Raw genomic sequence first — 13,000 nt, 5'->3', positions numbered from 1 at the left:
TACCCCAGGCTTGAGAAACCAGTTCTGGGAAGAGTCAACACCTGGGAGTTCCCATCATTTCGGTGGCAATGCCGTACACAGCTGGTTTGGCAGCCTGGAGGATAAGGAGCACCCCTCACAGGCTTCTTGCTCAAACTCCTGCTGACCAAGGGTGCCTTAATCCTGACAGATCCCAAGGACCAGGGTGCGCCGTGAAGTCACGTTTGCAGAGCTGCTGTGTGGGGAGCTCTGAAAACAGGAGGGTTAATGGATTATATGTCAACCCTCTTGGCTCTATATTACAAAATTGATTTGCACAAGCAAATCGGGGCAAATGCGGCATGTCCTGGAGGACCAGACTCACTCCCTGTGTCAGATGGACCATGTGCTGCATGGACAATGAATCCACCATGCCCAGGATACACAGGACTTACCATGTATCGACACAACATACATGTGCTAAAGGGTCATTTACCGAGGGTTTCTGTGCAGCCCGGGTCCGTGGGTGACCCATGATGGAGGAGCTGGTAGGTCTGTAATTGCAGGGGATGTGTTAATTAATAGGAGGCCTCCCTGCAGTAATCAAAAAAGACCCAACAGTGCAAGAGAGCGCAGGCCAGAAGTGCTGCCTCTCAGACCAGACATCGGTCCAGAGCTTTGATGTCTAATGGCCATTAAAATGAAAAAGCCACTTCTCAGAAGGATAATGGCCATTTGGCTGAGTTCTCACACAGGTAATTACACTAAGGACCACTTGAGTCTTGACGTGGACTTCTGGCTGCTGTAACATTTCCTGCGGTTTTGAAATTCTCTCTGCTGAATGGAGACAATATTGCAAACGCCTTCTTGTGGAAATGTCAAGATTTTAGTGATATGACCATACACTTCTCTGAAGCATCGTTGGGCTCCAGTTCCAGTTCTGAATCACCCTGTTTGCTCAGAAAAGCTGTGCTGTAGCTCTGGATGGTGTGTCGTCAGAAAATAGTGGCTTCTCTGAAAATACTCCTAGGCAGGGAACAGCGTAGTGAAAAACTGGGCAACATCTTATGGCTAAAAGTTTTTTCCAGGGGAGATGTTCAGATTTAGAGGCACCAGAATGCTAATTGCTGGTTTTGTCAATTTATTTGTGTAGAAATCAGACAGACAGCAATTTTGAAAAACACTTAAATTGCCCCTTTTCCTGTTTTTCAGAATTAAATCATTTGGATTTTTGATTTGAGTGGAATTTTGAATTTTAACAGTGCCATTTGAGCAAAAAGCGCTTTACTAAAGAATCCTTAAAGCATTTGAAGCTGAGACTGAAAGTGTTATTTACCTCTAAACAATACTTTTGAATCATTGATTACCTTTAAATTAAAAAAAAATACATTGAATTTGTTTCATCCTGAAATGCTTTTTTTCTCTTTCCAAATTACGAGCAAGCTGAGAAAGCAATGCTCTTGGAGCTCTATTAATAAGTGTTATGAGAGGCTGTGGGCTGCAGCTGATGAAGAGCTACTGTATAAGCAGAACTTTGCATTATTCTATATACTTATGAAATATAAGTGTTTTTTCCCCTATTTGACTTATGTTATTACATTTATAGGGGAAAGTGGCATATTTTGCTTTAGGTGCTAGAAACTTCTATTTGAAGATGTGACTGTAAAGGCTTTTTCCTGCTGTTGAAATTAGGAGGAAAAAAAATCTGTGGGGTTTTTGCCTGTCCAGGCGGGTCTGCCTGGCTTGCCAGAGGTGTTTGCAAACCCTTTTTGAGGTTTTATATTCCCTGGAGTCTCCAGATTCTGGACCTTAAAATGTAATTTTGCTGACATCACTGGCTGTATATATAATTGGGTCTGGAATAGGTTTTTAACCATGATGCCAACATGGACATAGCCCTTGTTCAGGCAGCTGAGCATGTTCTCATTCCAGATGGGCACAAGGGACGTCCCTTAGTGAAACAGCAAGTGGTCCCTGGCCCACGGTGACTCCTAGTTGTGGAGTCCCTGACTCACGGTGACTCACAGTTGTGCCTGGACAATGGCTGGGAAAACGCTGGCTGGCAACTTGCCCAGTTGGGCCAAAACCGGGACAAGAGGCTTTCTAATGGTTTAACAGCGTATGGGTGAGCCTGTGCTAGTGTTTGGTCACTGGTAAAGACGTTGCTGGAGAGTTTCTCCTGTATTTTCTCAGGCCAGACTTCTGCCGTGCACCAACCTGCGCTGGAGGGCTTATCTTTGTAGCTTGAGAGGAAAGAAGGATTTGCTTCCAGTAACAGCACAGAACATGATCTGGAGAGATCTGGTGTTAATACCTACCTCCTTCAGGGCCAACATTTAATGTAATTGCCAAATTACATCATTAGTCATTCCTTCTGTAAATTATATGAGAATAATAGTTTTGTTTTCTCATCTTCTTTGAGACCTTCAGAACAGGTATCTGGAGGCATCCAAAGCATCCATATGAGGATGGAAGTTATGATGCAGATGCAATGAGATACCTGTGTCCTTCTGGAGCAATATCTGGAGCCTGGTGAGATATGCTGAAGCATCTCAAATGTCACTAGACACTTCTGCGTGGACAGCTGAACTAAGTCTGTCTCTCAAAAGCGGCGATTATGTCCATAACAATGATGCCTACAGGTGAGATTCATGTATGAATTAAGATACATCAAGGCTTTCCAAGGCTTGGAAGGCTGAGCTGTCCAACCATCAGTGGATTAACTCAGTGGACTTTTTTTTTTCCCATATGGCTGATTCCCTGAATACAAGAAGCAAGAGATTGCTCTACACCTTTTTCTCTGACAAAGAAGTCACTTGCAAAATTGAGCTTAATTCCAGAGCCGCTGAGATTGATGATTTCATCACAAAATAGTCATGACAATGCATAATCATGGAGTTGAGTATATTTACAAATGCACAAAAGATGAGACCTTTTTCAGTGAATAATAGAGGGCACGAATACATTCAAAATTATTCGGTCTTTCTTTAGATGTGTGCTTAAAAGAATTATCTTTATCCCAGCTCCTTTAACATTCTTATTTTTCATAGGAGAATCAGGGTTTTGCCCAGGTTGCTTGAATAAAGAGCTGTTTCTAACACTTGCATATTGATGCCTACAGCATTGCAAATTTAATGTATGCATCTCATTTAAATGAATCATTTAAGAGCATAGCTTCATTGGAGAACACAGAAAAATTAGCCTCTGTATTTGATCCAAATCCTAATGAGGCCAATGGAGAGACTCATCAGGCATTCCTCCTAGACTGTTTCTGCCTTATAGCTGGAAAGGCTACTGCCTAGTGGCTACTAGAGTTGGACTAAGGTGCAGAAGGTGCAGTTTTTACTCCTACCTTTGACCACTGGGTAACCTTTAACTAGTTATGTTGCTTCTTTGTGATTCCAATTTCTCTATCTGATAGAGGAGGGAAACGCTAATGAGTTCCTTAGAAAATGGTTTGGGGTGCATTTCCAACAGATCAAGTTGGTTAACTTATTCTTAAATTGAGGTGACCAAAATCAACGCTCAGCTTAACCCCTAATGGATATAGTCACATGCTAGTCAGATGTGACCTGCATTCCAGGCAGAGGTGCTTTAGCTGCCTCATTCAAAATTAATTTTGTTACCTGCAGGATATGGTATTTTGCTGTCAAAACTTGCTCCAAATTCCGTGAATAAAATCTTTGTAAAAGCACTTGTTCTTCTGCTGATGGCAACATGTACAACCTCACAAGCCAACATAGCCCTTCTGGATTTGATAAAGTAGGTTTTCAATTATCTCCCATTCTTGCAGAGCCTGATTAATTTTGCATGTTGGGAAATGATCTACTGGCTTGGGTTGCATGTAAAAATACGCCCAGGAAGAAGGCTGGGCAGGGTCCCTGTGGGTAAAGCTCTCACTTAAGCTATGTGAGGCTAAAATCTTGATTCCAGTCTAAAACATGCAGGCCAGCAATCTCAATGCCCTTGTGTAGCCTAGCTGCCAGGCTTACATCTGGATGCTTGACAATCGGATGGAAGTTGATTCATTATTATAAATATTGGAGTAAAAAATATCAGGGGAGGTTTTAGACTTTTTTTTTCCTTTGAGTGAGCACTTCTGTATGCTATCTCTTGCTGAGAGCTCACTAATCACCCAAGGAAAAAGTGCCATTAATTCAATGAATGAAACTATAAATAGAGGAGGAGATGTCAGTGCTAAATTTGATATCTGTATTATCTTCCAAAGCATGACTTCTGCTAATTGAGCTAGATGAGAGTTCTCACTATTTGAGGACAGCAGAAGAGATAATGTTCTCTGTTGCCCATTCAAGAGGATGAGAAAGATTGAGGGCATGGCAAGGTACAACACTACGAGACAGGCTTCATGAAGAGATGTTGGAATTAGGGGTGCATCCAAACTAGGAAGCCCACAGAGAACATCGCAGCACCATGTAGATTGACCAAGATATGCTGAATTGCACTGTTAGCCACACAGACTAGTTTTCCATTAACACGGCATGTTTGAGAGGAAGAGCTTGGACTTGGATGGGGAGCTCTACATCTGATTAGGTGGGTCACACCACCAGATAGACCTATCTGTCTGTTCAGACAGATCTGTGGTAATACTGTGTGACAGGGTTCCCTGTCATGACCATGCTTGGATCAAAACAAAGCATGAGGAGTTTACTGAGAGCTTTTAAGCTTCCACTTGGCCAAAATGTTCTTTTGAGGTGTCAGTGCTGTCATTGCCAAGTTCAGCCAAAGCTCCAATTAGTGCCATGCCTGCAGCTGACCTCCATGAACTGTCTGTTTTGATAAAAAATCATCAAAGATAAGTGATCCGGAAGGCTTAAAATAGGGAAATTACAGGAAAAAAATACCCGGTATGTAACCATGTAGCCCTGTAATACAGTATTGCCATTGCTACTAAAAGGCCATAAGCTTTGCACTGAATTTGCAAGGCCTCGGGAGTGAGGCTTGTCAGGCTTGGTCTGTCTGAACTTTTCTTGACCTGCCCGCAGCTTTGTTTCATCCAGTTTAGCCATGACAGCAATTTCTCTAACTGATCAGGTGTCTATGGCTAATCTGTTTTACTTTTGTAACCACAGTTTTGTATAACTAGCAGTAACAAGCAGAAAAACAAACCCCCAAAAACATTTTAATAACACTCAATTAAAGATCCTTCTCAGGAAACCTGTGCTTCGCTTACCAAAACCTTGCTGCACAGCTCAGATGCAGGAGCCTGGGAAACAGCTCATAAAAGCATCTTTGGTTTCCTGAACTGTGTCCCACAGGGCTGAATCCTCAGTCTGGGATGCAAATTAAGTAATGCCTTCCAGGATCAGATGGAGAAAGGGGAACAGGTGGATGATTTTGGGTGGGATTCATCTATATCTGTTAAATGACCTTGCTGTGTAGCCCAGCCTAATTTGCGAGAGTTCTAAGCTCTGCTAGTCAACAGAAGGAGGCGGATGCCTCTGGAGAACTGTTCAACCACCCCAGCTAAGACACAGTGGAGTTTATTGTGAATTGGCAGGTAGGCAGCTCTCTCCTCTGGTCCAGAGGTGGCCTATGAAGTCAGTAGACTTAATGTCTGTCTTTTAGAGCTGTGCAGTTAGATGAGATGAATCCCAGGTTTCAGGAACTCAATCTCTTGAGCTGGACTTCTCACTTTCTCTTTGCTTGTCCCTGGGGTTGCCATGGGTTGAGAGCTAACCAGCTAAATGCAACAGCAAGGTAGGTCATTTTAGCAGCAAAGCAGGCTTTGCTTTGCACCGAGTCTGCTAGAAGAGGTCTGGGATGTTGCTGCACCACTTGGAGGATGGAGTTCCACCAGTGAACAAGCTCCCACGCTGGGGAGCCCATGCCTGGGATAGAGATGAGGGTCTAAGCAGGCTGTCACTGCTCTGAGCACTTGTAGACATTTGGTGTTGCATAAATTTCCTAACACAGCATGGTTACCAATGTCAAAGCATTTTGCTGAAGCAGTGAAGTGCTTTGTGAGGTCTCAGCTCCACACAGAATCAGGCCTGTGCCCAAAAAACCACCTGCTCTCCCTTGGGAGAGAGGACATTTGATTTCCCATTGTCTGTAAAAGCTGCTCTGTGGATAATCTCATTTACATTCCTGCCCTTCATGAAACCCTCATGCCTTGCGACGGATGCGACCAGCTGAAGGAGCAGTAACCATTTCCGCTGCTCAAATGGAAGCAAAGAGGATTTCCAAACTCAGCAATAAAATCACAATTACCTCAGCTTCAGGTCTGCTTGTGAATGAGTGGTGAAGCTGCAGCTGTTTCAAAATTTTATCAACAGTGCAGAAAAAAGTCAACAGTGACCTTTCTCATGCACTCAGAAAGAGCAGGGAAGAAATGAATGAACAAATCTGTTTGTGGTAGTCCTTATCCAAAGCAAGACGGGTATGTCAAAGCTGGGAGATCTCCTGCAGGATGGTCAGCTGTGATTTTGGGATTCTGGCATTACTCCATAATCCGTCTGTGTGTGCCTTGGAACTGAAGGAAGCTGCTCTACCCTGAAATAAAATTATCTGGTACAGAAGATAATCCACTCTTTGGTTGAACCCAGCTTGATCTTGTTTGGCGTAAGGATAGACTGCATAGCAAATTTGCCCATGACTTTTCCGAAGAGTAGACTTCTCAGTAGAAATAAGACCAGGACCTAAATCTCAAGTGATAGAAATAAACCAGGGGTCCCTAGATCTACCATTGATTTAGTATGTAATCTTGGACAATTTTACATTTTGCCAAAAGTACCTTTCTTACCAAATACAATGACCTGAAATCTTTCAGTGATAGCTCAGATGCCGGATCTGTGAGGTAGCCATGGTAGGTGAGAAGGAGGTAAGCACTGGGTGTTTTCGTTGCCCTCAGGGGCTATTTTTCAGTTGCAAATGGGGCACCTGGAGAATTTTTTGCCAAGTAGAAGCAGCAAATACATTCTCTTTGGTGCATGCTGCAGCTTTACACACTTTTCCACGGTGCCAAGGCTGCATTTGAACCTTCGTGCTCGGGGGGGATCCACCGAGGTGATCTCCCGGCAGACTGCACAGCACATCGCCCTTTCTGCATAACAGAAATTAAAAGCACATTGTGAGAGGTGACTCCTCACCACAGCCTGGCTCATCTAGAAGCTGCAAGACATTAATATGCAGAAGAGGCTGCTCTCTCCCTGCTGAAGAGGTGCAGTGTATTGGCTGAGAGCCCAAAATGAGGAGGAGGGCCTGGCAGCTGTTAGAGGCACTTGAAAAAGAGATCAAAGCATATTAATTCATTGTCCTTCTCTCATTTTCTATTTCCACATCCCAGAATGAAGAAAAATCTCCCCCCCCCCGCCCCAGAACTATACAGCAAGCAGCTGTTCATCAGTGCAGGAATTACTCTTTCACTTGGAGAAGTGAGCCATGGTGGAGACACGGTGTGATGAGCAGGTTTGGACATGATTCAGATGACCTGAGGGTGCTCAGATCTTGCTCCTTCACTTGTTTGCTAGATGGCCTTTTTCCACATCTCTGCACAAGCCTCAGTTTCCCTATGTGTGAAAGAAAGAGCTGCAGTCTTGACCTCCTCAAAGAGCACTTTGCAATTTCTGGCTTGGAAGCTATGTGCTGCATCTCTGTGTTAAACCTGATGAGCATCTTGGCATTGGTAGAGAAGCAGTATAGAGTGAATTAAGGACTTTCCCTGAAGCTCTGCAGCTCCTTCTCCAAAGCAATCCTGCCACTCTGGCAAAAGAAGTCTCTTTTTGTCCAAGGACATTTTTCTGGACTTTCGTCTCCATTTATCCGGACACATTTACACTGCAAAGGCCACCACGGCATTGGTACCTTGACCTGTGACCCTGCTACAGTGAAACCAAGTTTGCAGGGAGGATTTAACCAGCTAAGTCCTGCTAACATTTGAGGTTACGTCTACAAAGTGCCAGGGAACTTTCCCAGACACTGGAATTATCACCTATGTTGCGAAATTGTTGTGATACTCCTTGGTGCGCCTCGTGCCTGGGCGAAAGAGCACTTTCCCAAAGAATTTCTGGGAATGTCTCTGAGGGGAGCTAGTGTGGCTCACTCCTGATGAAGAGTTTAGATGGAGCCTCATCTTTTGGAAATTAAGAGAGTTTAATAAAATAACAGTGGGCCATTCCAAGCCAGCTGGCCTCGGTACCAGAGAAGGATCCTGAATCCATTTCACTTACTGCAATAGCTGTTGCCTGCTTGTTTATTCCAAGTGCTTTCTGAGCCCCCCTTGCACTGTCCGACCACACAGGACATAAGGGTATGAAGCGTATTGCTTAGACAGCTGGATGGCATGAACAGCATCCTTGAGCTGTCTTTACGGTGTCTGCAGTGCCACCAGAATAAGTCATGATGAAGAAGTCTAACCTTGCATGAAGTAAGGCACCCCCAGCTCTCCATGGATTAAGATTTTTTTATCTTCTACCCAAACTTTTCAGAAAAGGGCAGCAAAATTCATGTATTGTTACACGTAGGATTGATGAACTGACTCCTGGATCTCATCCTGGTACAGCTTTGAATCTATACGATATTTAGATTTATATTATTTATTTATAAATATATATTTATATTTATGTTTATTTACTTTTAGCAGCAAATAGTTCACAGACCCAGGGATTCCAGCTTTGTTCAGCCTTGCAAGCAGTGCAGTGACTCATTCCAGTCTTCTGCAATGTTTTTTTTCTTTTAGGCTCTCCTTGAGGCAGAAAAAACGTGTAAATGAATTGGTCTGGGTTGTAGTTTGTTTATTCGGTTTTCACCTCGGAGGCAGCATGAGCGTCAGATGTGGGAGCATTTGTTCCTCATCCTTCTTAGGATTGTCAAACTCCCAGTTTTTTAGCTCAGGGTTAAATACAGCACAACAGGCTGGAAGAGAGAGATGAAACATTTATTCAGGTCCTTCGAGTAATATCTTTGAGGGTGACTCCTTTAAGGCCCTTGAGTTTGGAGATACTGGCCTCAACGCTTCCGAGCTCCGGTTCCTCCTCTCCCTGCGCCTGGCCCGTTCAGCGCATGGACAGATTGTGCTGCCAGCATCCCTGGGCAGCTCCGCAGGGGTCTGTCTGCTTCTCACATGTGCAGATGTGCAGCCCCTGCTCTTACCTACTGCATATTGGCCCAACCCAGGCAGGTTCATATTCTTCATACTCTGGCGTTGCCTAACTTCTGCAGGTTTGACTTTGCCACTTGAAAAGTCGCGTTGAAATGCAGTCGTTTCAGTGGGTAATACCTTAGCCTGTAAAAAAGAGAAGATGGAAAGGACAGAATCGCCACCCTGCAGCATCAATCAGCCTTCAGGCTCTAATCCCTCTTCTGCAGCAGGGCTAGGAATCCCTCAAAGAAACAGATTGCAAGATTAAGGAAGAAAAAGCTGTCCTCACTGTTGGAACTTGCCCACCCACTCTAGAAACACATTCTGTCTAAAAACATTAGTCTCAAGGGGAAAACTAGGATTGAAAATAATGTCTAGCCCGAATTGTTAAATGTATGAGCAAAAGAGGAAAACGAGGTGAGCGTAGTCTTAAGTAGTGATATCTGTTGTATATTTATTAAAAGATTTGGGGCATATTTGTAGGCTTAAATTTAGGCAGCTTTATGTGGCAACTATGTTAAGGGTTTCTTAGTTCCATCTGTGTTCAAGGGAGAGAAAGAGAGCCATGCCCAGGAGGTGGTTCAGAACAAGAATAATTCAGGATCTCTGTGGTGCTTCCTGGTACCGCCCTTTTTCTGCTCTCAGCCTGCCTTTCATGGCCAAAATTTTTTTGACAGAGGGGGAGAAATGGGATAATACACCATGATGGTGAATGTGGCATACTGGGTGCCTAGGGAAAGAGACTGGGAAAGATTATTTTCTCCTGTGCTTTAAAAACCAGTCAGGCTTGACTGTCTCCTGTTAAATACTGCTGTGCTCTGTGAATGGATCTGTTGATGAGATTTTCAGGTGGATTAGGTGCTAATCAATAATGAATTAGCATTAAACTGGCACTGTCTCATTATTTATAACTCCAGCAAATGTTTTTTATGAGACTACATTTCTTTCATGTAAATGCCTCAAAGCTTGTGTTAGCACCGTAAGAGCTTAATCCAGTAGGCAAAGGAATAAATGGAAAGACTTGTTTTGACCTCAGAAGGACATGTAGAAAGGTGGACGAGGTGAGGCCTGGCACAAATAGAGACAATACTCATACCAGTGTCTCCTGTCATACCAGGAGAAAGACCTTCATGAAGCCTGTGTATGTTCCTTCAGTGCTGGCAAATCCTTTCTCACTTCAACAGACCACCTCAGAAATTCATTGATTTAACCACAAAGCACTGAACTAATGTTAGTCACAGCTGTAGACTCATCTGTAACAGTGACCTTTGGCTTGTTGCAAGGGGATGCTTTCTGAGGCATAATAAGCCTTTCCTCCTTAGGTGGTTGAGGACCTAGTCCACAGCCACTGGAGAAAATTTGCTAGTTTTTGATGTCACCAGTAAATGCTGGAACACGGCCCGAAATGTTTGCTTTGTCCAGTGGCTGACCTTGGAGGGCTAGGATGACTTGCGTCTTGGGGATTGACATTTTTCACTGAGATTCACTTCACTTAATTTCAGGAGTTGACAGTATTGGTGACCACATCAGAGCTAATTACTTCAGGCTACATTTATAGTCACTGAGAGGAGCAGGCCATGTTAGCACATAGCTTATTGACCTTAAAATGAGATGAATTGTTCTTTAAAAATTATTTCCCTCCATTGCCTGTGAAGGCAGCTTTGAGTGACCTGCTCAGATGTAGATCTTGCCCTGTATTGACATTTCTTCGGCAATGGTCAGTGATGAGTGTCATCTCCTGACTTCAATGACTTTTATTGCTTCCTGCCCAGAAGTCCTTGTACCCTCTTCCTACACAGACACCCAACTCACCTAGGACCAGCAGCTTCAATCCTCATGGATGTGTCATCAAGCTTGGCTTCTGGCTGCCTGTCCCTTGCAGAGCAACCGTCCCTTGCAGCTCCCTTGAAGTCTCAGGTAACCTAGAGCATCATGCTACCTACGCATGGGACCAGAATGATGCCAAGAATATTGAACTCTTTCAATCTCTGCCAGCTATGGACTGTGGTGTCTGAAACTTCTGTGATGGTTCAAAGAGGATGAAGAAAGCATTGGCATGAAGATTCTTGGGGGTCATTTTCTTAACTGTTGCAGTATCAGAGCCTGGACAGACTCCTTGGATAGAAAACTTTTCCCAAGACTGGGCCCACATTCCCAAATCACTTGTTGCACCTACTCACATTAAATCTCTCATGTGCATAGCCAATGTGTCCTGATTGCATGCTACAAATTGGAAATTAGGAAAAGATGGTTCTCCCAGGTCAGACTGGCATAAGATCACTGGAATTTGTCTCTTCTTGGGGTGCAGGGTGTGACTGGCTTCTGAGGATCAGCTGCAAGTTTTTAAAAACAATTTCCCTGTTGTTGCAAATACCTCTTACCCTTTTCCTGTGCATGTTATAGTAGCCTCTTATCATTTGCTAGAAGCCTTAAGTTCATGGCAGATTTTAGGAGGTGTCTCTAGTGTACAGCATGTGGGGATTTGTGGAGAAGGACATGTATGTGATGGCTGTCCATGGCTGTGGGAAACTAGACACCAGGTTCCACATGGCTTTGCTGATTTTAAATTCTTATGCTCAAATGACACCTCTGATTTTTTACAAAGCGGAGCAGATATCAGAAACATCTGTGCTCTTTGGTTCCAGAGCTTCCTGGAAGCTGGAGTGTGGCAGGCTGGTGTGCAGCTGATGGTAAGCCTGTGTAGGTGCTCTATGAGTAAGCACCTCTAAGGAGTGGCACTAGATTGAGCTGGTCACACATTACAGTCACTTCCATATCTGGAAGATGGAAGGCAATCCCACCAAATTCCCAACAAAAGCAGTGGACAGCAGCCAAAGAACTTGTACCTGCTCATTTAAATGATAGATCAGCAGAAACAACCCATGGTCAATCTTGAAATGTTTTATTGGCGGAAGTTGAATGCATTGGGACCCGGCCACTAACTCGGTCTGTAGACAATCAGCATCAACTGCATAACAATTGGGACAATGAATAAGGGTCATTCTTTACATAATTTCACATTTATAATGAAACATGGCACTGGAGTTAATAAGATCAAGCAGACCTTGTGAGGCCAAAGACCCCACCAGCCCAGTAGGACCTTATTTGGGTATCAGTTTTATCCCTCCTTGTAAATCCTTTGAAGTCTAGTGTCATAGACCTAATGATGAACATTTTGTCATTCACAAAGAGAGGGAGGGGAGGAAGAGCAGCTGAAATAGCACTGAGCTCCATACTGATACACAGTTCTACTGCAGATTGTAGGGTTGGAAATGAGCAGAACACTCATCCAGTTTAATCTCTTGTAATTGCTGATGACTTGATTTTAGTTGTCTAGTTTAGAGGGATGCCTGAATAACTGAAAATATTTTTTTCTCCATAGTCCACAGCCCAAATATACTGTAGTGTCATGCAACCACTTGACATGTTCTCACAGTGCCTTTAAATGCAGCGAGTTGGTCTGTTTTAAAGGTGTACCTGAAAATGTCAGTCATCCTTCTGGAGGAATTCAGCTCCTGTCATTTATGTCTTGTAGCAGATGGATGGCTAAACTCACCTCTCCAGATCTAATCCAACTCTGTTTTCCAAGGTCCCAAACCACAGATGTGAAAAAGCATTTCTAAGGCATTTTTTAAGGCAGATTTTTTTCCCGTGTAGAGAGCTAGACATGATTTAAGGCATATTTTGAGGCTTCAAAGGAAGGGTGCAGATCCGTGAGAGCTGCCAGTACCCAAACCTGGGCGATTTGGAAATCACTGCTGTCCTGTGCACTAATCCAGGAGAGGTGTCTATCATCAGAAATAGAAAATGGATTAGGACAGAATCAGCTCATAGTACTGGAAGGGCACTTTTCACAGCCATCTTGCTCTTTATTGCTTTTTCCCCGCTCTGCTTTAATAGTCTTTAAGCTTCCCCTCTGTCTGTTGGGAAAGAGGTGCTGAG

This window comes from Phaethon aethereus (genome assembly GCF_964289735.1).
Source record: "Phaethon aethereus genome assembly, chromosome: 2".
Classification (NCBI taxonomy): Eukaryota; Metazoa; Chordata; class Aves; order Phaethontiformes; family Phaethontidae; genus Phaethon; species Phaethon aethereus.
This window is presented reverse-complemented; position numbering follows the sequence as displayed.